This window comes from Bubalus kerabau, chromosome 6 (assembly GCF_029407905.1).
Source record: "Bubalus kerabau isolate K-KA32 ecotype Philippines breed swamp buffalo chromosome 6, PCC_UOA_SB_1v2, whole genome shotgun sequence".
In the NCBI taxonomy this organism is placed as follows: Eukaryota; Metazoa; Chordata; class Mammalia; order Artiodactyla; family Bovidae; genus Bubalus; species Bubalus kerabau.
Window position 1 is genome coordinate 21,838,536 of NC_073629.1, and position 27,659 is coordinate 21,866,194.

Genomic DNA, 27,659 nt, shown 5'->3' on the forward strand with positions numbered 1-27,659 from the left:
GCAACAGTGGCTGTGCGCGTATGTGGTTCTGGAAGAGCTGATGAAAGGCGGTGAGTCCGGTGGGTGAGAGTGGGTGCTCTGCCTGTGTGGGGAGGGGCGGGAGGATTGGGAGATCTTTGCTAGAATTACTTTGCAGGGAGTGATTTGGTAAGGGAGGGGGAGGGGAGGAGGGCGACCCTGAGTGCAAGATGGTGGCCCGACGGGTCCATGCTTATAGTTAGCTGGCAGCAGAGATTCCGTGATCTTGAAGGTGCTTTCTCCAATGGAACGTCTTGTCCGTTGCCTTCCCGGCGTTCTGACCTCTGTGATTTCCCTACTAGGGTGAAATCGACTTCAGAATTTCTGCTTGATAATCCCTATATAGTAAAATGTCTATATTCCTTCAGGTGAACTGAGGAAAGGACAAACTCAATAGTTTAAAGTAGCAGGGGACGGATAGGCATTACCTGGGGAACGTGCCAGAGGGCTTCATCCATGTATCAAAGTGTATCTTCCATACCTGGCTGATAAAAAAATTTTGTACCTCTTGATTTTGGTGATTATTTCACATCAAATAGCTGTTCATTCATGATTTGTGCATCTTGTTCTGTGAATACACCTTAATAATTTTTATCTCGGATAGAATGGGCGGTCACATGTTGCAGAACCCAGTGCAGACCATTACCGTGTTGAAGAAAAAGAAGTCAGACGCCACGTGAAACACGGAGGCCGTGCCGTGACTCGGATTCGAACCGAGGTTGCTGCGGCCACAACGCAGAGTACTAACCACTATACGATCACGGCGCGCCACATACCAGGCGATGAGAACGGTCTTTACTGTCTGTCCTTTGACGTGAAATGATTTCGATCGTTGCGCTGCTTTATTCTTGGGAACTGCAGCTATTCGTTTTCTCTCTTTCATGCTCGCTCGTCGGTTTCCCCGCTCTGTCTCTCAATTCTGATACATTGTGACAAAAGGAAACACAATCAAACCAAACACCAATTCTCATCTCCCCAGATGCGGCACGTTCCTTCTGGGAAGTCTGGCGGTCCTCGTCCCCACCTCGCCGGCTTCTTTTCCAGCTCTTCGCAGTCGTCCCTTTGGATCCACCTTCCCGGTTAGCTGGTTCCGGCTCCCGCCCCACCGACCGCGGTCGAGCCGAGGGAGGGCAACACCAGCGGTGCAGACGGCCGGGTGAAGGCGGAGCAAAGAACCGAAAGAACCAGTACGGAGCCCACCCGGCGTCCAACCTCCCTCCGGCCCCCTCGGCTCCGGCCCGGGGCGTCTCCGGCGCGTTTCTGCCCTCGGAAATGGGTGTGGCTCCACCGGTCGTGGAAGCGGGTAATTACGCATCCATGGGGATGAGAAGCACCTTACTCGAGCGTGTCTCTGTGGCGCCACCTATTAGTGCCTTGGGCTGTTCACGGAAAGGTTGGTTGTTCTAAACACACCTTAGGAACGCCTTCCTTGAAGCACTCAAAAGCTGTGTGGGTCTTTCTACGAGGCGCAACCTTTCTGGGAAAGGCAAAAGGGCTCCTCTACTGCTTCCCTCCTGTCCGGCGTCATGGTGCACAGGAGGTTTGCCAGGTCTCTGGGAGTCCAGAATTTCCTGAAGCAGTGAAACCAGTAACCGTATTTCTTTACCTTTCTCCTTTACTGAGTATGTAACAAATCCACTGTTCTGTGTTTTAATCAGTTACGTATTTCTATAGGGATTTATATTTAAAATCTTTTATTTTCCCCATACAGATACCATTTCTCTTTTCCTTCCTCCCTGTGCGTACATCCAGATTTCCATCTGGTGGTGTTCTTCCTAGAGGATTCCTTTAGCATTCCTTGTATAGTGGGTCTGCTGCTGATGAAGTCTTTCAGCCTTTGTATGTCTGTAATGGTCATTATTCACCTTCATATTGAAGGACTTTAAAGGTGGGTAGAGGAAACGGCAACCCACTCCAGTGTTCTTGCCTGGAGCATCCCAGGGACGGGGGAGCCTGGTGGGCTTCCGTCTATGGGGTCGCACAGAGTCGGACACTACTGAAGCGACTTAGCAGCAGCAGCAGCAGTGGTAGAATTCCACCTTGACGTTTTTGGCTTCTGTCCTTTGAAGAGGCTGCTCCACTGTATTATAACTTCCATGCATCTCTCTCCTCTCTCTCTCTCTTTTTAGTCTTTATTAAATTTGTTACAATATGGCTTCTGTTTCATGTGTGTGTGTGTGTGTGTGTGTTTTTTTTTTTTTTTTTTTTTTTTGCCATGAGGCCTGTTGGGTCTTAGCTCTCCAACCAGGCATCCAACTCACACCAAGAAGGCAAAGTCTTAACCACTGGACCACCCGGGAAGTCCCTCACTTCTAGGCTTCTGATAAAATCCGACATGTGCACTTTTGTTTCTACATGTATCCGGTCTTTCTCCTCTGGTCCCTCGGGGACTATATGCTTTTTCAATGGCTTTGAGCACCTTAATTACGATGAGACTAGATGTGTTTTTTCCGTGCTGTTGTGCTCATTCATTTTGTTCATTTGGCTCCTTGGATCGGTGGGTTTATAATCTTTACTATGATTGAAATTATCTGACATTGTTCCTCCAAAACCTGTTTCTCGTCCCTGGGTATTTTCAGGAGCATCAGTCACCCATGTATCAGGTCTTTCAGTGATGTGCTAGCATTCAATGGGCAGTGCTAAAGAACGTTCAAAGTACTGGAGAATTGTGCTCACTTCCCATGCTAGTAAGGTTATGCTCAAAACCCTTCAAGCTAGGTAGGCTTCAGCATTCCACTTGAATCAAGAAATTCCAGATGTACAAGCCGGGTTTAGAAAAGTCAGAGGAAGCAGAGATCGAATTGCAAACATTTGCTGGATCATAGACAAAGCAAGGGAATTCCAGAAAAAAACATTTACTTCTGTTTCTTGTGCTACACTAAAGCCTTTGACTGTGTGGATCATAACAAACTGTGGAACACTCTAAAAGAGATGGGAATACCAGACCATCTTCCCTGTCTCCTCAGAAGCCTGTATGCGGGTCAAGAAGCAACAGTTAGAACCTTATACGGATCAACTGACTGGTTCAAAATTGAGAAAGGAGTACAACTAGGCTGTTTACTGTCTCCCTGTTTATTTAACTTGAATGCAGAACACATCAGGGGAAATGCCAGGCTGGATGAGTTACAAGCTGGAATCAAGATTGCTGGAAAAATATCAGCAACCTCAGGTATGCAGATGACACCACCCTAGTGGCTGAAAGCAAAGAGGAACTAAAGAGCCTCTTGATGAGAGTGAAAGAGGAGAGTGAAAAAGCCAGCTCATAACTCAATATTAAAAAAACTAAGATCATGGCATCCAGCCCCATCACTTCATGGCAAATAGAAGGGGAAAATGTGGAAGCAGTGACAAATTTTCTGTTCTTGGGCTCTACAACCACTGCGGATGGTGACTGCAGCCATGAAATTAGAAGACACTGGCTTCTTGGAAGGAAAGCGATGACAAACCTAGACAGTGTATTAAAAAGCAAAGACATCACTTTGCCCACAAAGGTCCATATAGTCAAAGCTGTGATCTTTCTTGTCGTCATGTACCAATGTGAGAGTTGGACGATGAAGAAGGCAGAATGTTGAAGAACTGATGCTTTGGAACTGTGGTGCTAGAGAAGACTCTTGAAAGTCCCTTGGATGCCGAGGAGATCAAACCAGTCAATCCTAAAGGAAATCAACCCTGAATACTCATTGGAAGGATGATGCTGAAACTCCAATACTTTGGCCACCTGATGAGAAGAGCAGACTCCTTGGAGAAGTCCCTGATGCTGGGAAAGTTTGAAGGCAGAAGGAGAAAAGGGCAACAGAGGATGAGATGGTTGGACGGCATCACCGATTCAACGAACACGAACTCGGGCAAACTCTGAGAGATATTGAGGGACAGGGAGGCCTGTAGTGCTGCGGTCAGTGGAGTCACAAAGAGCCAAACACAGGTTAGCAACTGAAAAACAACGACTCTTCAATGACACTATGTTCATTAAAAGCCTTTTATTTGGACAGTGAGTTTCCATTTGGATACTGTGAACAGCTTTTCATTGCTTTGTGCTCCATAATCTTGTTTATGTTGTTTTCTGCCATGTCTAATCTGCTCTTCAATCTGGTGAATTTATTGCATTGGAAGTTATAGTTTTCAGCTCTAAAGTTTGATATTTTTTGCCATTTTTGTATGTTCTGTGTTTCTAATTAACATTTTGGACATATGTATACCGTCATGATAACTGTTAAAGTCTTCTCTGCAGATTTTTACATTGTGTCCCTTCTGGCTCAATTTCACTGACTGATTCATTCATTCATTTGTCTCCTCCTTACCTGTCATTTTCCTGCCTCTTTGCATGACTGGCATCCTTTGATTGGAGGCCAAGCACTGTCAGAGTTTCCCATTTGGGGCACTGGCTGTTTTGGTATTCCTACAAATCGTCTTGAGCTTTATCTGGGGTACATTTGAGTGACTTGTAAATGGTTTGATCCCTTTGGATCTTCCTTTCGTGATTTTTTTAGGTAGGTCAGTCTAGAGCTGCTTATTCCCAATACTGTAACAAGAGTTTTCTGAATGTTCTTCCCAATGGCCCAGGAGTTAGGAGGAGTCCATTCTGTCTGGGGGGATTGAATACAATTGCTTGTCCTGTGTGAGCACCAGGCATTGCACCAGGATCTTTTTAAAACATTCTTTCCTTGGCCTCAGGCACTTTCTTCATAACGATACCCCATCATTACTCTGCTGAGTACTTGAGGGAGACCCTTTCATATCCCAGCATTCTCTCTCTCTCCCACTCTCTCTCATCACTGGACCTTTCTTCATGTTTCTTTCTTTTATTATTAACTTTTATTGAAGTATAGCTGATTTACGATGTTGTGATAATAGCAAAGTGAATCAGCTATACATATACATATTTCCCCTCTTTTTTGGATTTCCTTCTCATTTAGGTAACCACAGAGCATCCGGTATTTCCCTATGCCATAGAGTAGGTTCCCATTTGTTATTTACTCTATACATAGCATCAATAGCGTATATAGGTAAATCCTAACTTCCCAATTCCTCTGACTCCCCTTTCCCCCTTGATAGCCATACCTTTGTTCTCTGCCTCTGTGTCTCTACTTCTGCTTTGCAAATAGGAATCATTTGCAAAGCAAATGATTGGATCTTTGTCCTGTGAACTCTAGCTGCCTTGGTCTCCACCAACACTCAGCTTCTTGAGTCCAGTGGATTGACCTCAAATCCTCCTCTTGGTGCCCAGCGTGGGAACTCACCAAAAGCAGGAAGCTGGGCCCATGGCAAGACTCATCTTGTTTGTTTGTCACCTCTCAGGGCTTGCTATCCTTTGCTGCCTGATTTCCAGTGTCTTAGAAGCTAGTATTTCATGGTTTTTGTCTTTTTGTTCCTTTGGGAGTGGGACAAAGGGGGAGAGTGAGCTTTAGGAAGGAGGGTTAATCTGATTTCTGTCGCTGCACCTTTGCTAGAAACTGAAGGCATCTCTTTATGTTCTTAGTTTCCCCTAAATAGATGTGCTAATTTATATTCCAATGTATTTTGCCGACTCAAGGAAAGAGTCTTTTTCTTCATGGTCTTGCCATCACAAGAAATTGTCAATACCCCTGTCTGTTACTCTAACAAAGGAATTTGTGCCCTACTGACTCAACTTAGCGGGAGGTACAATGAAAAGACAATGTGTACATTTCAGAGATTACACATATTTAGCAGCTAAACTTCCAAGCTGATTGGAAAGTATTCTAATAATTGTAACTCTTTTCAGTGGTGACCAAGTCATTGAGTCCAGACAAGACCAGCCAGAATGACTCTGGAGAGCCTCTTGCAGAGCAGTTTATGGATTACAGGAGTTTAAAAAAAAAAAAAGCCCACTAGTCCCAGACATTTATCCTCTTCCCTTCCCCTATGATTTGCATTTTTGCTTTGGTTGGATGCACACAATCTAATGTGGGGTCTCCCTCCAATATACGGGTACATTTGCAAGCCCGAGGCTCTCTCCGCATGATATCTTGACAGTACATGGCTACATCCGGAAAAATTATCTCATTTGAGACACATTGTTGCAAGCTACAGAATCCTGCACCGATAATACATCGTGTGCACACCTGGATCCTTAGAGTTATTGGTTCACCTTCCACTGATTCCTCAGTTGAAGCTCAGGAGGAAACAAGAGCTCTTTCAATTTTCTGTACTCAGTCGAGGATGTCTCTGGGTTCTAGGACATTTCTCTCTGCCCCTCTCTCACCCTCTTGGAGTCTGTGCCCTTCTGTCTCTCTCTGTCCCTCATACTCTAGGCCTCTGTGGATCTTACCCACTTTCTGTCCTCCTCATCTGTTTTCCGCAAATGTGCATTAGGAGTCCTTCAGTCAGCAAGCACTTACTAGACACTCACCAGGCACCAGGCCCTTCTCCAGGAAAACTGCTGTATCAGGAGCAAAGTCAAGGTCCCACTCCTTGGTGCATTCACACCAGGAGGCATCAAAAATAAGAATCTCTCTCTCTCTCTCTCACACACACACAAATAAAAATCACAGCGGGAGAACAACCTGTCATGTTCTCAGGTTCATCTGCCTGCCAGTGCCTAAGGACCCCAGCAGTGAGTAAAAAAGAATTACATAGCACATGGAAAAATGGTGACTTGAGGTCTAGAAGGCAGGTAACTAAGAATCAGGAATTAGAAAAAAAAAAAATAAACGAGTGCTTCCAGTAAACAACAGGTCCTTACTTCTCAGCTTAGGGAGTCCATGTGTTGTGCTCTTCTTCAAGTGACGTTATGGCTACATTCAGGAACATCTCCTAAAGGTACCCACACATTCTCTTAAGCTGTTAACCTATAGCCCCTCTATATATAATCTATAAAAATGTGGGCGGCATTATATTTAAACAGTGTTTTGTTATTTCTACCTTAAATAGAAATTCTCCAGGCAAAGATTATACATTAATCCAACCAATTTAATATCAGTCAAAGAACTTAAAGTTAATGATAGATCTTAAAATCGTAAATTGAGCTGAATCGTGGCAGATAAATACTACTTAGAAGCACATATTAGATGATAGCTAAAAGCATTGACCCCAAATTGAAAGGGGAATAATTAAGTCACTATGATTTGAGACTCAAAAGACTTAATCCAGATTTAAAAGATATTATATGGTATATTTAATTTACTGGGATACATAATTTTAAACTTTATAAATAATAATAAATGTGAAAGTCACCATGAAGGAGTTTTTAGACCAAAATTATTAAAGCAGTGTGGTACATACCAGGAGTCATCTCTGGGAGCATGACAGGACAAATATTTTCTATGTAATTATAATCAATTATTAGAATTTCAGGAGTGTAAAAGTATTTGAGATTCATCCTTATTATCAACTTGAATTTTATTCTTGTTTGTAGCATGGAGAGCACTAATTTATCTAAAGCTAAACCTTTTTTATATTCCTGAGTTCAGTTCAGTTCAGTTCAGTCGCTCAGTCGTGTCCCACTCTTTGCAACCCCATGAATCGCAGCATGCCAGGCCTCCCTGTCCCTCACCAACACCCGGAGTTCACTCAGACTCACGTCCATCGAGTCAGTGATGCCATCCAGCCATCTCATCCTCTGTTGTCCCCTTCTCCTCCTGCCCCCAATCCCTCCCAGCATCAGAGTCTTTTCCAATGAGTTAACTCTTCGCATGAGGTGGCCAAAGTACTGGAGTTTCAGCTTCAGCATCATACCCTCCAAAGAAATCCCAGGGCTGATCTCCGTCAGAATGGACTGGTTGGATCTCCTTGCAGTCCAAGGGACTCTCAAGAGTCTTCTCCAACACCACAGTTCAAAAGCATCAATTCTTCGGTGCTCAGCCTTCTTCACAGTCCAACTCTCACATCCATACATGACCACAGGAAAAACCATAGCCTTGACTAGACATTTCAGCAAAACAAAGGGAAAAAAAAAGAAAAGACCTACATGGTTGCTCTTCACTGAGATAGAAAAGGTGGTTCAGAATGCCACTTTGAAGAGAGGCAGAATGACATATGTGTGGGAAAACAGGGTGCCTCTGTGCTTGAATTCAGACTGGACCTGGGACTGGGTCAAAGCCAGAACACAAGACTAAGCATTATTGTCATAGGCCAGCCACCCAACCGACAGCACCCACACAGCAGTTCTGGGAAGCTTTTGAGAGTATTCCCCTCCCTTTGAAGCATTTCCCATCTGGTTCTCTCATCTTCCAACCACAGGGAAGGATTCTTCACCTCTGTGTCCTGACAGAACACTTTATGCCCCCTGCTGGGCACAGGGAGCCAGGCAGGAGCCAAGGGGGCAGCTGCACTGCCACGATGGGTTTCTAGCAAAGGGGCGTGGCAATCCCATGAACAGAGGAGCCTGGTGGGCTAGAGTCCAAGGCATGGCAAAGAGTTTTGGACAAGACTGGGCCAGTGAGCACGAGCACCAGGCAGTTCCACCACTCAGATGGATCCAAAGCACACCTGAGTGCCCGCCAAAGCAACCCACAGGAGGCCAGAGGGCAGAGGGCAGGTGAGAGCGGAGGATGAAAGCCTAGACCGTCCTACAAGCACAGGGCATGAGTGGCCTGCACTTGAGAAAGACCTGAATAAAACTCCATCTAGGCTATCCCTGCAAATACGCCTGCTATGGCAGCATTGGTGGTTCGGTGGTAGAATTCTTGCCTCCCACGTGGGAGACCCGGGTTCGATTCCCGGCCATTGCATTGTGATTGTGTTTGTTTTGGGCTTCGCTGGCTCATGGACAGAGGAATGCTACTGTCCAAGGGATGGCCAAAAGGACTGAGCGACTAACACACATATACCTTCTCTACATCCTAAAGAGAAGGGATTCCAGGTTCCTGAAGAGCCAAGAGAGCCCTCTTCCAGACGGTACAGCTGTTCCCTGGCCTTCATCCAGTTGGTCCTCCTGCCATTATCGGGGAGGCCCCGGAGTCAGGACAGACCTCAGGGAGTAGATTGACACGCTCTTCACCGGTTGAGAACCAAGTGGCCCCTGCTTCACAAGGAAATGGGTTCGGGAAGAGAGCTTGACCTCTCACCACACCTGGATTGCAGGTCTTCCCCCACGACCTGCGGCACTTACTTTGATCGGCCTAGGATGAGGCTGAACCTCTGATCGAGGTGTAAGGCAGCCGGTGTTGCGCTTTGTCTTGGGCTGCGTCTCTCTTCTGGGCATTTCTTCGGGGGCAGGGGATGGCTCCCTCCCTTCAGCGCGCTCCAACCGCCGGCTCTGGATCCCCGCCCCTTCTCCTGGTGCTGCAGGGCGCTGTGTGTCTGTGGTCCCTCGGGCGCCCGCTGTGCATCCACCCTGACCTAGAGAGGACACCGCACCCTCGTCCGGTCCAAGCAGGACGGCAGCACGCCGGTCGCGACAGAAAGACGACGAACCCGCTCCTCTGTCTGGACGTGAGAGGTGAAAACTAGGACCTGTAGGGGAGGAAAGCAAGGGGAAATCTCATGAAACTGAAAGGTTGTTGTTGAATCACGCAAAGATACCGGGATTCTTGGCCCTCGGAGGAGAAGAATTCAATCCGGGGCCAGAGACGAGGCTTGACCGCTCAGAGCTTTTGTGTAATAAAGTTTTATTAAAGTATAAAGGAGATAGAGAAAGCTTCTCACATAGGCATCAGAAGGGGGCAGAAGAGTACTCCCCTGCTAGCTTCGGCTGGATGTTATATAGTCACTAGCAAGCAGTCTGTTAATGAAAGAAAGGAATGTCTTAAAATTCAGAATGGCACCAGGCCCCTCACCCATAAGATGCATTTTGGGATAATCGTGGCCCCAAATGGTTTATCCTGGGCCATAAAATGATTAACTTGAATCTTGAAGAAGGGCAGACCACCATACAAATAGTTTCATTTACATAGATTAGGGGAACAATATCTGAGTATAACATACTGGTTTGTCAAATAGGTTCTGAGCCAAGAGGCGGAACCGACTTGAAGACCGAGTTTGGGGGTAAATGCATAGTGCATTAGCATAGCTTAAGACAAACATTTCCATAAGAAAAAGGCATTGCTTAACTTCAGGTGAAACCAGGTGTCATTATGGCAACACAGTATTTTAAGAGAAACCTCCTTTTAAATTTGTATAGAGAAGGAAAAAATATCGCTAGTTTGTTTCCTCCTGCCGCTTACGAGAGAGAAAAATGTCTGACACTTGCAGGCTATTTCCTCGGTATGGAGACCCCTGGCCTTCCTGCCTGTTACCCTCTCAAAACGTCCTGATCTAAAGCCATTTTCAAGTCCGCCTCTTTGGGGACTCAGACCTCCAGACGCACTCGGAATCCACGCGGAATCAGCCGGAGCCCCGCGGCCCTGGGGGCCGGTGCGCATCCTGGGTGCGCCTTCCTGGGGTTTGAGCCCCTGAACCTCAGACGGGAAAGAAACGCAGTGACCGCCGCCCTAAGAAAAGGAGAAAAGCCACTGCTGGAAAAAAACGGCATATGCATCCCTAAACTTGAGAAGCTTTATTTCTAAAGGAAACCAGAGACAGACAAACACACAGACAACATGGCATTAAAGTCTTTCAGCGAAAAGAAATTCTGCCTGCTGTGAGGTGAACAAGAAAACTCTTCAAGACACCTGCTTTCTGAGAAAACCGCCTTTACCTCTCTGTTAAAATTCACTCTCCATGAAATGTTGAACTGGAAAATTCAAACTGGAAAAAAGGCAAACAGAAGACTTTTCAGACATTGTAAAATGTAAAGCAAAGCTGTCCTTCAAGAATAATCTCAAGTTTGATGAGAAAGGAATGAAGACCGTCAGATCTGCGTGGACTGCGCCTGGCTCCTCCGCGGCTTTATGCGGGGCCAGGTCGGCAAACGAATTCAACAAATGACCTGAGCCTCAGCCTTTGCTGCACTTCCTGCTAAACGTGAAAATGTGATGCAAGTCTTGCATTATCTCAGTTGTATTATATCCTGAGAAACCCCTGCCCCCATGCCCGCCCAGTGCCCGACGGCACCATAGAAGTGCTGTGATAGGGCTGTGAGAGAGCGCGGGTCAGGCGCATCGGAGCAGAGGGGAGGGCAGGTCAGAGGAGAGGGCATGTCATTCGTTTCACGAGTGGAATTTAAAGCATCGAGCTCGCTGCCCGCTGGCGCCATGAAAAGGGACTGCAAAGCGCGCATTCGCAGCCTGAAAGGGCTGCGTCCACCTTGCAGGACGTCGGGCCGCCTGGGGATCAGACTCACCTAACTGCCCTGGCTGCTAGGGCTCCTGAAAACTGAGGCCTCAGCGGGGGCGACCTCTGAGCTTGGGCGCAAAGCTGGCACACAGGGACCTCGCTCCTGGAGAAGCGTGGAACCCTAAATCAGCTCCTTTCAGGAACTGCAGATCCTTACTTGACGGATTGCCTGTGTTTCCAGAATCCTCTTCCTTTGAAAATTTGAAGGTCAGGTGTGTTCAAACATGCAGTTCTTGGATATGTCACTAGACAAAAGCGGCCGTGTGGTTTCCGTAGTGTAGTGGTTATCACGTTCGCCTAACACGCGAAAGGTCCCCGTTTCGAAACCGTGCGGAAACAACTCAACTTTCCCGCAAGCTTTTAGATTCATATTTTAAACACAAAATGAAGGCCTGCCGCGTGGAGTGAGGCTTGGAACTTCAGCTTCACCGTCAGTCTTTCCAGTGAATATTCAGTGTTGATTTCCTTTCCTGACTGGTTTGAACTCTCCTTGACCTGCATACAGGTTTTTCAGGAGACAGGTAAGGTGGTCTGGTATTCCCATCTCTTGAAGAATTTTCCACAATTTGTTGTGATCCAAACAAAGGCTTTAGCGGAGTCAATGAGGCAGAAATAGATGTCTTTCTGGAATTCTCTTGCTTTTTCTATGATTCAATGAATGAAAAACGGAGGAAAAGAAAAGAACAAAATTATTCGGAAAATATATGGAAAAAGTTAAATAGAGACCACTACTAACAGTGGAAGAAACTTCATTGGTAAAAGGAGATTACAGGATGATGATGATGAGCCTACTCTTTCATGAATTCTAGGATTCCCAGTCAACCTGTTTTCCTGCAGAGATCCTCTCTGAGGATCAGGTACTATCTGGTCGTACGTCCTTCCGTGTGTGTGTATACAAGACACAGTGGAGTAGGGTAGTAGTGGAGCTTGGGAGAGGATGCCCAGACTAGAAGCAATCGTACATCATTTACATTTTAAAAGAGTGAAACAACTCCCTGGGTGGGCTCGAACCACCAGCCTTTCGGTTAACAGCCCAGAGCGCTAACCGATTGTGCCACAGAGACCTGAGACAAGTTTATTCCTCCCTCCCACCGAAAGCAAGCATACTTAGGGACCTAGGCAGAGCCACCTGTGTTTCGCAGCATGCAGTTTCCGCCTAATAGTGTGTTCCTAGCACGGCGTTTCTCCAGACAGCGGGAGAGATGGAGTCCACGCAGCCTGTTCGTTCCCGTCGGGAAGCCGAGATGTTCCTAGGGCAGAAAGTCACCTGAGCGCCCCCGCCGCGCATTGCGCCCAAGAGACGCCGGAGCCTGAGCCGAGGGGCCCCCGAAGGAAGCTGCTGGCTCTTGGTGTTTGCTATCCCTTCCTCCGACTATTTGTGCTTCTGGGCAGCGGTTTAGTGCGTGTGGTCCGTGTGGCTGCAGCTGGCAAGAGACCAGTTTGTCGTGATCCACACAGTTAAAGGCTTTACCTGTCTTTGGACTTAGAGAAAAGAAAGGTGTGAGGCCGACGAAAACATCCGAGGAAGGACAAGACCAGGAGAGAACAGAGAATGAGCCAGAAGAGAGAAAGGGACTGGAAGGGAGAGGAGAGGGCTGGTACCGCGGTGGGAGCCGTCGCTGGGTTGGGGCATCACAGCGCCTCATTCAGGAGCCGTGCCCACCCTTTACTGAGGTGTCCAGGAATCCGGTTCACCCCAAATTGCAAAGCTGCTGGCCTGGCATTTGTTCTGGCATTTTCCTTTGCCGGTTCCATGAGGAAGGGCAAGGTGGGCAGTGTGGGTTTGCAGGTGAATGCAAGACCTATGGGCTACCTTGGGGATGACTGGTGGGCAAGGAAACACAGAAATTCACTTTTCCATTTGCAGGCTGGTCTTCAGGGTCTGGGTGGGAAACTGGAAAATCTGAGTGCCGATAGCAGTATTTATTTAGAGATAAGGAGATCAATAGCCAAGCAGTCAGTGAAAGTGGTTATGTTGGTGGGGGAGTGGGAGTGGGAACCTGACTGGGGCCAGTGGAGTACTCTTTGGGGTATATGTAACTAGGAATCATTCGCATGTGTGTGTGTGTGTGTGTGTGTGTGTGTATACAAACATATATACATAGTAAGGAGCATTGCTTATATTTTAACTTTAAATTTTTACATAGTCATAAATAAATATATATCTTATCTAAAATTCTGGGTCTTGTGTCATGTATAAGAAGGTTTTCCACTTAAAACCTTAATTTTTTTTATTGGGGGATATTTGAAGCAAGGAATTGGACTACTGTTCTTTTGACGAGCTGATCAGATGAACTAGTAAACTGGCAGATCCCACCAGCCCAGGAGGCTACCACTGCCACTGTAAGGCATCAGGAACTTAAAGCCACACCCAGACTTTATGCAGTGCAGTGCCAAAATGCAACACCTTAGACTCAGTGATGACATGCAAAGTGCCATGTGCTGAGGCACTGTCTACAAATTTTACATGGGTGTTCTCACTTTATCCTTTCAACAGGCTTCTATCATATCATCATCCTCATTTCACACATAAGAAACCTCAGATATGGAAGGTTAAGTAACTTGTCTAGTCACTCAATCAGTGAGTGGGAATCTGAAACCAGCATTTTGAACTGGAAGCCTGCCTGGCTCCACAGGATATGGTGCCCATCAAAGAGGAACACAAATGGTAAAAATGTTTGGCAAGAAATTTAAGACTGTATATTTCTTTCACAAAACACCAAGCAGGATTCACATAATATGAATAAAATTGTCTGCAATATTCTCATGAACCACTTGCCTCCCAAACACCTTTCTTATTCCAAGAGCTGCTCCCCTTGAATCCCCAACTTAAACACACCTTCTGCAAGGACTAGATTTTTCCTCCCTTTTATCCTTTCCTCTCACCTTTCTAATACCTCTTCCACAGCTCTTCTGTTCTTTCACTTCCAGGTCATTCATTTTTTTAATTACAAATGTTAAATATATCTAAAGAAGGAAATAAGCAGTCATCCATAGTCCCACCTCCTGGAAGGGACTACTGTTATCATCTTTGCATGTTTTCCTTCAAATCTGTTTTTAAATTATCCTAAGTTGTAGCAAAAGGTGCATGGGTTCATGCTAAGTCATTTCAGTCCTGTCTGAGTCTTTTGGACCCCAGTGACTGTAGCCTGCCCGGCTCCTCTGACCGTGAGAGGATTCCAGGCCAGAATATGGAGTGGGTAGCTATGCCCTCCTCCAGGGAATCTTCCTGAACCAGGGATAGACCCCACATCTCTTGTGTCTCTTGCATTGGCAGGTGGGTTCTTTACCATCAGTATCACCTGGGAAGCCCCTAAAGTATGTAGGTTTATTTTTCAAATTTCAAATAATGCACAAAATACAAATATGTAACATTTTGAAACATCTTAAATTCAAAAGTAACTTCTGTTAATGTAGGTAAATGCTGCTGGAGTCATTTAGGTATATCAACAGAGAGAAGAATATATATAAATATGCTTTTATATGATTGAGCTCTTATAGGTTCTATTCCTATTTTCAAGTATTTCAATTTAATAGTGCATAAATTTAATGAAAAAAATACAAAAATGAAGAAACTGTTGAGCTTTCAATCAAATTGTTTACCTTAAGAGATATACATTTCTAAAAGAACCCTCTAATGCTAATAATAATGATTATAATTGAATTAAGTTATTAAAATTTGGAAGGATTCTTCTCAAAGTAATTTTTAAAAATCAAATTTCTTAAGAATTAATTTAAATATAATACAATCTATCCATTTCAAGTTTGATGACTTTTGACAACTGAACATGCCCATGGAACCACTACCATGTTCAAGAACATCTCCAGCACTCCAAAATATCCTCTTGAGCCCCTTTGCTGACAATCCCCCTGCCACGCCCTGTCGATCTGTCCCAGGTACTCAATGATCTAGTTCTTTTCACTAGGGATTAGGTTGCCTCATCTAGTAATTTGCATAAGTGGATCCACAGAGTATATACTCTTTTCATCACTCAGGGTGATGTTTTAATCCATATTGTTGCCATGTATCAGGAATTTGTTTCCTTTTATTGAAGAGTAGTATTCCTTTGAGTGAATATATCACCATTATATCTATTCACTTCGTGATGAACATTTGAATGGTTTTCAAATTGGAAACCATTATGAACAAAGCTGATATTAGCAAGTTCCTTTTGTGGGCATGTGATTTATAAATTCCATTTAAAACTTTTTATAAATTCACAAATTTATTTTGTGAATGTGAATTCATTCACAAATTATGAATAAATTCATAAAGACAAAATTTATTGAAATGTTTAAAAACTGTATTCAAATGTTACAAAAGACTGAAGTACCAGCTTCTCTTCGATTGTTTCCTACAAGAACATCCTTAATATTAGCCACATGCTCTACCAGCTGTATTATTTAATTATCTCATTTAATCTACAAATAGCTTTATGAAGTACTTATTATTTCTTTTATATGACACTTGCAAAATTGGCCAAGCAAATTGGAGTTGACCCAAGGTCAGAGGGAAAGCAAATAGTGGCACCGGGACTAAAAGGAGGCCCCCAGATGTTGGGCTCATTACACTTGGGCTAAATATTCTCTGCCCTTCCTGGTTTCCTGTCTACCTTTCACCCCTGATCTGTGTGCTTGAGGCTGACCCTGGCAACCAGCATTTCCAGGTCTTTCTTGCCAATGGACTCCAGTGGGTGTAGCCAAACAAATGAGATCAGAAGAGAGAGGGGAGGAATGTGAATGAAAAATTTGCCTGCCGTATCAGCAAACAAAGCGTGCTGTGCCATCTGGCCACCAGCCACTACCGACCTTAATAAGTGCATTAAGAAGGAACCTATCTGTTGTTGGAGTAGGAAATGCAAGCCACTGCAGTGTTCTTACCTGGAAAATCCCATGAAGAGAGGAGCCTGGTGGGCTCCCACCATTTCATGGCGTCCCACAGAGTTGGATATGACTGAGCATGCGTGGCTGAACACAGACTGTGGGGTCTTAGGTCCACAAACCCTGGCCCACAGCTGTGAAAGCACCAAGTTCCAACCACTAGACTGCCTGGGATTTCTTATCACATCTTAAGATGTCAGTTACCTGGGTGTAAACTTTGTCGAAACACTTCATTATTTGTGTATTTGAAAGATGCAAGAGACTGGATCATAAATATTCTCATCACAAAAAAGAAATGAGAATTATGTGATGGGATGGAGGTGCTAGTTAATGCTCTGGTGGGACTCATTTTGCCATATATAACTGTATCCAATCAACGTGCTGCACACCCTAAACTCACACAGTGTTATATGTCAATTATATCTCAATAAACCTGGAGAAAAAATTTATAAAAAAAGAAAGAAACCTATCTCTTGTATCTTTGGAACCCATCAAAAGCCTAGGGGGACACATTCCCGTGCTGCAAGTTCAAGTGCTACCCAGCTGGGGAAGAAGAAGGCCTGCTTACTCACTGGCCACCTAGCCAAGGATGTCTACTTTGGCTCCAGCTGCTGAGGAGAACTCCACCCACCTTCACCGGTGCCAGGAGGGCCTGGTCCCTGCCTATACTCACTTCATCCTCAGGAGTGGTTTAGATGAGGAAATCACTGAGGATTTCTTCTTTTCCCCTAATCTAGTCCCACTCTTTCACTGTGTCTTCAAGACCACTGTTGGATGCTGAAAGTACAGGACTTAAAGGAGATGCTGCCCTTCTCCTACTGGTCTCATCTTGTCCAGACGTTACTGCCCTGGGGTTCAGAACCAGAGCGGCCAGGAGGGCACTGGCTGCCTGAGAACCTTTGTCGCCACGTGCATCCAAGTGCACCGTGCACCTGTGCCTCTCCAGCTCCCTGCAATTTGAATCTGCTGCCCCCGAGCTTCTCAGGTGGCAAGAGAAGAGTAAAGCAGTCCTCTTTGACCTGCAGTAATCTCCAGGGCTGGGAGGATCTGTGAGTTTATCAGCTCATCTGATCAGCTCAACAAAAGAGCAATAATGGTCCAACTCCTTCCTTCCGGAATGCTGAACTTTTTTTAAAAAAATCATGGTTTTACAGTGGAAAACACTCCCCTACACATGACAATAGACCTAGAATTTTTAAAGACTTATGACTACACACAAATTTAAATCCAAAATACAAGCAATGAGCTTTTGAAAATATCGTGTATGTAATACAATGTTACACACGCCCCCAAACAGTAGTTTCCTGATCCCTTCCCACGTTCCTTTTTTCCAGGGATAACCACTTTCACTGACTGTTTGGCTGTATATCTCCTTATCTCTAAGTAAATATTGACGCTCGGATTTTCCGGAGCCCGACGCTGCAGACCGGCCTGCAAAGCTGAAAGTGGAGTGTCTGTGTAGTTCCCCGCCCGCCATTCATCTCCAAGGCAGCGGCCACCTGCAGATCTACATAACCCACCTCACCACTCCACACGGAACCCGCAAAGGGAACTTTGTCAGAACAAATGCCAGGCCAGCAGCTTTGCGATTTGGGGTGAATCGGGTCCCTGGACACCTCAGTAAAGGGTGGGATCTGCTCGCAGTGAGGCGCTGTGGTCTTCCCAACCTAGCGACCGCCCGCCGCAGTACCTGCCCGCTCCTCTCCTTTCCAATCCCTTTCTGCTTCTGGCTCATCCTCTGTTCTCTCCTGATCTTGGCCCTTCCTCGGATGTTTTCGCCGGCCTCATACCTATCCTTATAACCGCTGAAAGTTTCAAATTATAAAGATCAGAGAGATGCTTCTCAGCACCACGAAAGGAAAACTAGCTATTCATGTCCATCACGGGCCTCATCCGTACTTTTCTCCCGAGCACTAGAGGACACAAATGTTTCCATCTGCTTACGTCGTGAGACGTCTTCTCGGTGGAGCAGAGTCGCGGCAGAACGAAGGGAACCCAGCCCTCGGCTCCGGACTCCCTTCGGCCCCGGAGCAGCCTGGCCGGGCGGCCCTGGGTCAGGGACCTGGGGTCTCCTCAGACGTCGAAATCTGCGACCTCTTTCGATCTGAGCTTGGGACCAAAGGACGAGATTTCCAGAAGTGAAGGTTCGAATCTTGACCGAACAGAGGCTTTGCGTGTCCAATGGAGACTTAAGAGTGAGAAACTCTGAATAAAATCATAATAAACTGGGACAGGGCCAATAAAAATTCGGAAGAATAGAGAACTTGAATAAAACACAGTTCTTCTCATTCAGGTCTGGAACCCTAGAACCTAAAGCTGTCGAGATTCCCAGCTTATTATTGACATCGCAGCCCCTCCACGTCACCATTTAGTCACAGGGACAACTTTTCTAATTAGAAAGGTTCCACGAGATTTGAACTCGGATCGCTGGATCCAGGGTCCTCACCATTACACCATGGAACCTCTTTGGCATCTACATTCTCTCCACTGCCAGGGAAAGGGTATCTGCTTCTTCAGCCTCCATATGTCCCATTCCTACTCCCAAGACTTGAACACAGTTGACACTCTTCCCTTTGCTTTCTTTCTGCTCCTCTCCTCTGATAGGCTCAGTTCACTCTCACCTCAGAAAATGAGGTAAAATCCACTTTGGGTTTTGTGCCAGGGAAGAGCCCCCTAGCTCTCCATCATCAACCACATATTCTGCTCTGGTTAAGCAGAATGTCCCATCTTGAGGTAAAATTTCTGCAAATAAGAGTGTTATTTGCCTTCTCCTTGCCTTCACTTTTTCTCATTGCTTCAAGAGGGCAGATGGTTGTCTGGGCAGGAGGCGGGATTTCCTGGGTCCCTTAGTTTTCCCATAGTACAGATTACCCTCCAAAGCTGCTGCCACCACCTCTAATCTGTAACATGTAAAGTGTGTCGGCAGTGGAGTGGGAATGGAGGCAGGAGAATGCTCCTTTTCTTCATATATTTCTGATTTGGGAGGGGTGAGGTTTTTTCACAGCAAGTGTATATTTGTTAGATTTGCAATATAAGTAAAAATAACCATTTACATCAAACACTCAGACAAACCAGCTATACTCACCTAGAAGTGAAGTGAACCTCGCTCAGTCTAGTCTGACTTTGTGACCCCATGGACTGGAGCATGCCAGGTTCCTCTGTCCAAGAAATTCTCCAGGCAAGAATACTGTAGTGGGTGGCCATTCCCTTCTCCAGGGGATCTTCCCAACCCAGGGATTTACCCTGGGTCTCTTGCATTGCAGGCAGATTCCTTACCTGCTGAGCCACTAGGGAAGACCCAAACTCACCTGGAGTGACTCAAAATCAACCACATGTTGAGGAGGACATGAGGCACAGCTCTGACACTTAGGCAGTCACAGACTCTTTGGTCAGGTCGATCAAGTCAGTTTCTTTTCCATTTCTTAACATACCAAATCTAGAAATTGCAGTTTTAAAAAAGGCGTACAAATATCAAGGTACCCAAGAGCACTGATTGTTGAATCATAGAGGATGCACATCCAAGTTGTCTTACAGTACAGACGGTACTTATGTACCCAAAATACCACTACATTAAATATTTGCATGTATAATAGGTATAAATCCTATCAGGGCTCAGACTAATAATCTTTACTTCATTGTATCGTAAAAGTGTTTCTTCCCTAAGCAAATACACATAACAGAAAAAATAGCACTGGTTTTTGGCCTGTCAAAAGAGTCAGAAAGATGGCTACTGTTGCCTTGAGACATATTTGTTTCCAGAGACTGGAGAGAGGTTGACTCAAGGAGGAAGGAGGCAAAGGGGAGGCTCTTGTTATGAGGAGGAAGTTCACAGCTCCAGGGTGAGAATATGAATCTTCTTTTTGGAAAATCAAGCTGTTGAGTAGTAACGAACAACACAAAGCCAAGGTTTATGAATTCAAGGACCTGAAATGGACTCTGACTCATAAAGGAAGAAAAGAAATCCATAGAAAGTATGTTGAGAGATCACAGAATGGCCAGGAAACCTGGAGAACAGGGCTCTCACAAGGGGCAAGGACAGAATCAGGTGAGGTTAGAACTGGGATGGGTGGAGATGTGTGTTCTTCCCATTTCCTCCAGCCTGCACATCGGTCCTGATCTGCGAGCAGAGAACTGGCAGTGAAGGGTGGTCCAGCTACATTGGAGCAAACTTCAAGAACACTCAGGGAGCAAACTGCAAGAGCAATCACAGGAGCCTTTGTCTTGATTCCGTTTACAGAAATTTCTGGAAGTATCAAGTTAATTCAAGGTGAAATAAATAAGGGTAGAATTCTCCAAGCCAGCCTTCAGCAATATGTGAACCGTGAACTTCCTAATGTTCAAGCTGGTTTTAGAAAAGGCAGAGGAACCAGAGATCAAATTGCCAACATCCGCTGGATCATGGAAAAAGCAAGAGAGTGCCAGAAAAACATCTATTTCTGCTTTATTGACTATGCCAAAGCCTTTGACTGTGTGCATCACAATCAACTGTGGAAAATTCTGAAAGAGATGGGAATACCCGACCACCTGACCTGCCTCTTGAGAAATTTGTATGCAGGTCAGGAAGCAACAGTTAGAACTGGACATGGAACAACAGACTGGTTTCAAATAGGAAAAGGAGTTTGTCAAGGCTGTATATTGTCACCCTGCTTATTTAACTTATATGCAGAGTACATCATGAGAAACGCTGGACTGGAAGAAACACAAGCTGGAATCAAGATTGCAGGGAGAAATATCAATAACCTCAGATATGCAGATGACACCACCCTTATGGCAGAAAGTGAAGAGGAACTAAAAAGCCTCTTGATGAAAGTGAAAGAGGAGAGTGAAAAAGTTGGCTTAAAGCTCAACATTCAGAAAATGAAGATCATGGCATCCGGTCCCATCACTTCATGGGAAATAGATGGGGAAACAGTGGAAACAGTGACAGACTTTATTTTGGGGGGCTCCAAAATCATGGCAGATGGTGACTGCAGCCATGAAATTAAAAGACGCTTACTCCTTGGAAGGAAAGTTATGACCAACCTAGATAGCATATTCAAAAGCAGAGACATTACTTTGCCAAGAAAGGTTCGTCTAGTCAAGGCTATGGTTTTTCCTGTGGTCATGTATGGATGTGAGAGTTGGACTGTGAAGAAGGCCGAGCGCTGAAGAATTGATGCTTTTGAAGTGTGGTGTTAGATTGAGAGTCCCTTGGACTGCAAGGAGATCCAACCAGTCCATTCTGAAGGAGATCAGCCCTGGGATTTCTTTGGAAGGAATGATGCTAAAGCTGAAACTCCAGTACTTTGGCCACCTCATGCGAAGAGTTGACTCATTGGAAAAGACTCTGATGCTGAGAGGGATTGGGGGCAGGAGGAGAAGGGGACGACAGAGGATGAGATGGCTGGATGGCATCACTGACTCGATGGACGTGAGTCTGAGTGAACTCTGGGAGTTGGTGATGGACAGGGAGGCCTGGCGAGCTGGGATTCATGGGGTCGCAAAGAGTCGGACAGGACTGAGCCACTGAACTGAACTGAACTGAGAGTTTGTCAAAAGATTCTGAGAATAGTGACAACAATATTCATGATTTCACAGCTGATAACATGATTCATCCAGTAGTTTCTAAACCCAGGCACATCTGACAACAAATGCTTTCATTCCTCCCATTTTAAAGCAGAAAGAAGGGAGGCACAAGAAATTTTCTTTATTTGTCTAAGGCCACATAAGGACAGAACTATTTTTACAACCCAGAATTTGTGCACCCGAGCACAGATAGTTGGATCTCTCTTCTCAGAAGTGGGTGTATCAAGATTTCTCAGTTGTAGGGATGGGAAGAAGACCACGAAGAGGAGAGAAGGCAAGTGGAGGGAGGGGGGAAAGGTAGAAGCACAAACACTTTTATTCTCTCCTTCCTCCCCTCTCCTTAGGCCTCCTTGATTCTTGCCTGCACCAGCCCTGTCCCTCCTTCCCCACTCTGCTACCTGGAGTGGAGCAATGTTCAGCTCTAAGGATTCCTGCCCAAGCCTCCTGGGAGGTCTCCATGCCTTCCTCCCAAACCAGCCTTCCCAGCTTGGTTTTCACCCTTTCCCGCGGCCAGGCGGACCTCACAGAAGGCAGCCTACCCAGACTGCGATGCAGGAGCTCCAACCTGCTGGGGCTGTTCCGCGGGGGCCTTTCCATTGCCCACCCCACTGGATGCTGCGGATTCCAAAAACTGGGATAAAGTCTTTTAAAAAAGAACCGTTCACTTTGAAAACTTTTCTGTATTTCCCTTCTCAACGGTCTTCATGGGACGAAGGGCTAAAGATGACGATGTATTCATCCAAGTCTTAGAGCATCGCAGTGAGTGCCCGACTCTGTCGCCGGCGTGAGGACACAGAACGACCATCCCCGCGACCTCTGTGCTTAGTCGCTAAGTCCTGTCCAACTCTTTGCCACCCCATGGACTTGGCCCGCCAGGCTCTTTGTCCAATGGGATTCTCTAGGCAAGAATACTGGCGTGGGTTGCACGCCCTCCTCCAGGGGATAGTCCCAAACCAGGGATTGAACCCGGGTGTCCTGCATTGCAGGCGGATTCTTACCGTCTGAGCCCCAGGGAAGCCCATTCTGGTGGAAATCGCCTGGTGGACACAGGAAACCTAACACAGCCCCGGAGGCCTACGCCAGGGTGGGCAAACTCTCATTCGTTGGGTGCAGGCGAGGACGTGGGAAGAACCATCATGGGAGCCCCGCCCCCACCCCCCCTCCCACCCCCCTACCCCCCGGGGTGTTCGGCTGTCCTTGGATCTATTTCCGTTCAGGCCCACAGTATTGGAGCCCTGGCTCCTGGTATCTCTGGGGGTTCTGGCATCTGTGGTCGGTAGAGGGCACAGAAATGGCACCGTTTCCCTGGGGGCAGGGGTCTTACCCTAGGAAGAAGTGTCAACTCCAGAGACTCCAGGAAAAGCCGGTACTGCCTTCTCTGCAGCGTCGGCTGTTAACCCTAAAGGTTTGTGGTTCGAGCCCACCCAGGGACGGTGGGGTGGCATTTTAGAGACCGCCAAAGAGACTCCCTTTGGCCAGGAGAACACCAGAAAGTGCAGTGGCGAGCTGGCATGCAAGAGCACAGGAGTCAGGCACAAAAGAGCAGCGGAGAGGGCGGGTCCCAGGGGATTGGAAGCGTCGATCATTCCCGAAAGCCCAGAGTACTGACCGCCGGCGCTGTGAAAAGGGCCACCGCGGCGCGGGCCCACAACGTGGGAGGGGCGGCGTCCACACAGCTGGGCCGCGGAGTTTCCTGGCCTCCGACACACCCACCGTCCCCGCCTCCTGGGGCTTCCGGGAGTTCGGCAATCGGCTGGGGCCACCCCTGAGCTCGGGTGCAGAGCTAAGGGTCTGAGGCCTCTGCGTTGGGTGCGGGACCCCGAATGCAGCCTGTGGGGGCCCCAGGGTCCTCACTTGAGGGGAGATGAGGAACTCTAAAGCAGGTCTCTCGGGAACTGGCTTCTCCGCGTTTGAGCGAGCTTGGGGCTTCAAGGTTCCTGTTTGAGTGTTAAAATTAGGTGGTCTAGATGCTGGTGGCAGCATTGGGGATTTCATGAATACAGTGTTAAGTATTGGAGGGTGTCCCGTTTCCGTAGTGTAGTGGTTATCACGTTCGCCTTACACGCGAAAGGTCCCCGGTTCGAAACCGGGCGGAAACAGGTTGCTCTCCTCCACCACCCCATCGCGGAGATTTCTGATTGGTGGAACCACCTCGTCCTGACCCGCACTGGCTCAGTTATGTCCTACTCTTTTCAACCCCATGAACTGTAGCCAGTCAGGCTCCTCTCTCTATGGGATTTTCCCGCTACTTTGCTGGAAACCCATCGGGTCAGGGCAGCTTCCCCCTTCACTCTTGCCTGCCTCCCTGTGTCCTGCAGGGACCACAGAGTGTTCTGTCAGGACACAGAGGTGAGAAGTCCTTCTCTGTGGCTGGTGGAATAGAGAACCAGATGGGAAACGCGTCCAAGGGAGGGGGCGTATCCTCAAGAGCTTTCCAGGACTGTTGAGTGGGTGCTGTCAGGTGGGTCTAAGCCCCAGGATAATAATGCCTAGTCTTGTGTTGTTCTGGCCTTGACCCAGTCCCAGGTCCAGTCCGAATTCAAGCACAGAGGCATCCAGCTTAACACACATATTCCACTCTCCCTCTCTCCAAAGTGGGGTAGTGAACCACCTTTTCTATCTCAGGGAATAGAACCCATGTGGGTTGGGTATTTTTTTCCCCTTGAACTTTCTGATTTGCTGAAATGTAACACAGGAATATAAAAAACATTTAGCTTTAGATAAATTAGTACTCTCCATGCTACGTACAAGAAAAAATTTCAAATTGATAATAAGGATGAATTTTGAATACTTTTAACACTCTAGATAATTCTAATAATTGATATATAATTGCATAGAAAATGTCCTGTCATACTCTCAGAGATGACTCCTGGTACGCCTTACCCAGCTTTAATAATTTTAGTCTAAAACCTACTTCATGTTGACTTTCAGATTTTCTAAAAATGTGTAAAATATTGGTACCATACTATTGTAGGTTGTAGAAGTCTTATATTTATTTTCTATTCAAAATCCGAATGAAAGTGAACTGCCTAAATTTCCTGTATTGCTTTGATTCCCTTAAGCAAACTCTAATTCCAAAAATTATTTCCATTTACATAATTCAAAATTATGTGCCACAGAAAATTAAATATACCATATAATTTTTTTCAACGAAGATTAAGTCCTATAATTATAGAAATGATAGTTACCTATATTCCCCTTTCAACATGGGGGTAAATGTTTTTAGGTACCATGTAATATGTGAATATCTGACATGGCAACTCATACCGGCAACCATTTACTCACAGGGACACCCTGCAGTTACAAAACGGGCAGTGCGAAGCCTCCTCGCAAGGCAGGACTCCGTGGGCTCAGCATCTGCCTTTTACTCCAGAGACCCAGGGCACCCGACGAGGGGGAGGCACTGGCTGGGCCGCTGCGCCCCTGGCCGGGGCTTGGAGGGCAGAGATGGGCAGAGCCGCCCGGGTCCAGCGAGGATGCCCCGGGTCGGTCCCGCACCTGTCCGCCGTGTCCTTGTCAACCAGGCCGCTGAGGGTCGCGGGAGACCTCAGGCGGGTCCTATTAGGGGAGTAAAAAGTGTTCTTCTTCTAACTAGGCAGAAAGGTCCCACCGAGATTTGAACTTGGATCGCTGGATTCAGAGTCCAGAGTGCTCACCATTACACCATGGAACCCCCTCGAGAGCCGCCTCGCCTCCACCGCCAGACAACGGTATCCGCTTCTTTAGCCTCCATACGTCCCACCCATAACCTCAGGGCAGTTCTTCTAGGGCCCTGAGAAGACTCCAATACGGTTGACTCCCCTAGGTGCTCAACCCTCTCGCTTTCTCTCCGCTCCTCTCCTTTGATCGACTCAGCTTACTCTCACCTCAGAAAATGAAGTGAAATCCACTTTGGGTTTTGTGCCGGGGAGGACCCCCTAGGTCTCTATCACCAACCGCATATTCCGTTTAGGTTACCAGAGTGTCCCATTCGGAGGTAAAATTTCTGCAAATAAGAGTGTTATTTTCCTTTTCTTTCCCTTTTCCCATAGCCCAGAGAGGGCAGACGGTCGTCAGGGCAAGAGGCAGGGTTTCCTGGGTCCCTTAGTTTTCTCACAGCGCTGATCACACTCCAAAGGGCCACCACCTCTTACCTGTAACATATAAAGTGTGTCAGCGGTGGAGTGGGAATGGAGGCAGGAGAACTCTTCTTTTATTCTTCATATATTTCTGATTTGGAGAGGGATAAGTTATTCTCACAACAAGTGTATATTGTTAAATTTACAATGTGAGTACAAATAACCATTTAAAGAAAACACTCAGACAAACGAGCTATACTCACTTAAACTGAAGCCAATGTCGCTCAGTCGTGTTCAACTCTTTGTGTCCCTAGGGACTGTAGCCTCCCAGGCTCCACTGTCCAAAGATTCTCCAGCTAAGAATACTGGAGTGGGTGGCCATTCCCTTCTCCAGGGGATCTTCCAAAATCAAAGACTGAATCAGGGTGCCCTGCATTGTAGACGGATTCTTACCGTCTGAGCCCCCAGGGAAGCCCACTCTGGTGGAAACCGCCTGGTGGACACAGGAAACCGAAGCACAGCCCCGGAGGCCTTTGCCAGGGTGGGCAAACTCTCATTCGTTGGGTGTAGGCGAGGAAACGGGAAGAGCCACCGTGGGAGCACCCCGGTGTTCAGCTGTGCTTGGATCTATTTCGGTTCAAGCCTGAAGCTTCGAGGCCTGGATGGCGGTTTCAGTGGGGGCGCTGGCATCTGTGGCAGGTAGGGGCAGGGAAAAGGCACCGTTTCTCTGGGGGACAGAGCGCTCACCCCGGGAATGAGTGTCTACTCCAGAGAGTGTCCAAAAGAACCCAGTACCGCTGTCTCTGTGGCGCAATCGGTTAGCGCGTTCGGCTGTTAACCGAAAGGTTGGTGGTTCGAGCCCACCCAGGGACGTGGGGTGACATTTTAGGGACCACCGAAGAGAACTCCCTTTTGCCAGGAGGACACCGGAGAAGTGATGCGCCCAACGGACTTTCAGAGAAACACAACAGGAGTCAGGTGCAAAGGAACAGCGGGGAGGGCGCGTCCGGGGTGGATCGGAAGCGTCGGTCATTCCTGAGAGCCCCGAGCGCTGATCGCCGGCGCCGAGAACAGGACCACCGAGGCGCGGGTCCGCAGCCCGGGAGGGGCGGCTTCCACACCGCTGGGTTTCGGGGGTCACCTGGGCCTCGGGCGCACCCACCGTCCCCGCCTCCTGCGGCTTCCGGGAGCTGCGGAGACGGCGGGGGCGACCCCTGAACTCAGGGTGCGCAGCTGAGGATCTGAGGATTCTGCGTTGGGTGCGGGGCCCCGAAGGCAACCTGTGGGGGCCCAGGGGTCCTCACTTCAGGGGAGAGGAGGAACCCTAAAGCAGGGCCCTCGGGAGCCGCCGTCTCCGTGCCTGAGAGAGCTTGGAGCTTCAAGGTTCCTCTTTGAGTGTTAAGAGTTGGTGGTGTGCTTAGTGGTGGCGGGACCTCGGGATTTCATGGACACATTGTTCAGGAGAATAGTTTATACCGTTTCCGTAGTGTAGTGGTTATCACGTTCGCCTCACACGCGAAAAGTCCCCGGTTCGATACCGGGCGGAAACAGGTTTTTCTCTTTCTTTTTGTCCCCCTGAGATGTGTCTTCTCATTGGAAAAACCAACAGGCGGGAAAAGCACGGGGTGAGGCAGCGGACGCAGCTGGAGGAAGACTTGGTGACCACCTGGAAGTCTCTTTATTCAGCGCTAGCAGAGGCCCCGGAGCAGCGTCAGAGATCTGGAGGTGGACGGAACCGCTCATCACCCGCCACTCATCACCGAGCCTGACGACAAAGAAAACCGAGGTTCTCAAGGAGAGCAAGACCTGGGCTCGGCAGCACGCAGCGCTACAGCTAGACCAGGAGGGACCCAGTCCGCTACTTTGTGTCCTTGCCCCAGAGCAAAAGCGACGCCCAGGAAAGGAGACGTGAAGGGCGATGAGCAGCGGGGGCACGGCTGGGAGCCCTGCACAGCTGCACACAGC

The 27,659-nt window shown here is 47.3% G+C and overlaps 6 non-coding genes across 6 annotated transcripts; 4 read left to right on the plus strand and 2 right to left on the minus strand.

Moving 5' to 3' along the window:
• Window positions 1-711: 711 nt before the first annotated feature.
• On the minus strand, window positions 712-783 carry TRNAH-GUG (transfer RNA histidin (anticodon GUG)). Its single transcript has one exon. It is a non-coding gene; the product is annotated as a tRNA-His (tRNA).
• A 10,673-nt stretch (window positions 784-11,456) lies between these two features.
• Window positions 11,457-11,529, plus strand: TRNAV-AAC (transfer RNA valine (anticodon AAC)). Its single transcript has one exon. It is a non-coding gene; the product is annotated as a tRNA-Val (tRNA).
• A 12,133-nt stretch (window positions 11,530-23,662) lies between these two features.
• Window positions 23,663-23,735, plus strand: TRNAV-UAC (transfer RNA valine (anticodon UAC)). The gene has a single exon. It is a non-coding gene; the product is annotated as a tRNA-Val (tRNA).
• A 1,502-nt stretch (window positions 23,736-25,237) lies between these two features.
• TRNAQ-CUG (transfer RNA glutamine (anticodon CUG)) lies at window positions 25,238-25,309 on the minus strand. Its single transcript has one exon. It is a non-coding gene; the product is annotated as a tRNA-Gln (tRNA).
• A 1,184-nt stretch (window positions 25,310-26,493) lies between these two features.
• On the plus strand, window positions 26,494-26,567 carry TRNAN-GUU (transfer RNA asparagine (anticodon GUU)). Its single transcript has one exon. It is a non-coding gene; the product is annotated as a tRNA-Asn (tRNA).
• A 604-nt stretch (window positions 26,568-27,171) lies between these two features.
• TRNAV-CAC (transfer RNA valine (anticodon CAC)) lies at window positions 27,172-27,244 on the plus strand. The gene has a single exon. It is a non-coding gene; the product is annotated as a tRNA-Val (tRNA).
• Window positions 27,245-27,659: the final 415 nt, after the last annotated feature.